This window comes from Mus pahari, chromosome 6 (genome assembly GCF_900095145.1).
Source record: "Mus pahari chromosome 6, PAHARI_EIJ_v1.1, whole genome shotgun sequence".
NCBI lineage: Eukaryota > Metazoa > Chordata > Mammalia > Rodentia > Muridae > Mus > Mus pahari.
The window spans coordinates 83,214,773-83,215,792 of NC_034595.1; the positions used below are offsets into that span (position 1 = coordinate 83,214,773).

At 44.9% G+C, this 1,020-nt stretch overlaps 1 protein-coding gene across 3 annotated transcripts in view; it reads left to right on the forward strand.

The window, feature by feature from the left end:
* Taf12 (TATA-box binding protein associated factor 12) overlaps positions 1 to 1,020 on the forward strand; it is an 18,126-nt gene that overhangs the window by 9,404 nt on the left and 7,702 nt on the right. The window lies entirely within an intron of this gene.

Genomic DNA, 1,020 nt, shown 5'->3' on the forward strand with positions numbered 1-1,020 from the left:
ATTGAACTCAGGACCTCTGGAAGAGTAGTCAGTGCTCTTAACCGCTGAGCCATCTCTCCAGCGTCAGTTTTTATTCTGTGGTTCCTTCTTGTAGTTTATCTTACTGCTGCCATCAATGTCAGCAGGGATTCCCTCTTTGTACCTGTGACCCTGATTCCACCTTCTAGAGCAACAAGAAAAGAATCTTGTAGGCTGTGTAGGATGGTTGAGGAGCAATTCAAGGGAGTGGGTAGAAGGACTGGCCGAGCTGCTTGGGTAATGGTTGGCTGAGCAGAGACCAGCCTATGTTGACTCGGGAAGCCACTGGAAAAGAGCAAGAGAATGTGGGTGTGGAGGTCACACCTGTGATCACAGCACTTGCAAGGTCAGGAGGAAGTTCAGGAGTTCATCAGCCTCTACTACAAAACAAGTTCAGAACCCTGTCTCAAAGAAACAGGGTCACCAAGATGGCTCAGCCAGTAGAGGCACATGCTGTCAAGCTTGATAATCGGAGTACAGTCCCCACATCTATGGGGGAAGGAGAGATCCTAGTTCTTCAAGTTACTTCACATATGCATTATGGCGGGCACATGTGAACACATACACATGCCTAACTGCTGTAAAGCCTTTAATCCTAGCACTCAGAAGGCAGAATCAGGCAACTCTGAGTTCAAAGCCAGTCTGGTCTACAGAGTGAGCCCCAGGACAGCCAGGGCTACACAGAGAAACCCTGTCTCACAAAAAGGGGTTGGGAGGACACACTGTTGTTCGTTAGTGTTTGTGGTGCTGGGGATCCACTGTAGGATGAAGCCAGGCAAGCAATCTACAGCTAAGCTGAATTCAGCTCCCTCATCATGTTTTAATGTAATTTAGATGTGGCATCCTTTTCCTTAGAAAAGAAACTCTAGCTGCTTACACATTATTTAGATATTCTCAGATGACCACATGTCGGTTGCCCTCATAGAACTGTTAGATTTTCTTTTTCTCTTTTCTTCTTTTCTCTTCTTTTTTTTTTTTTTTTTTTTTTTTTTTTTTTTTTTT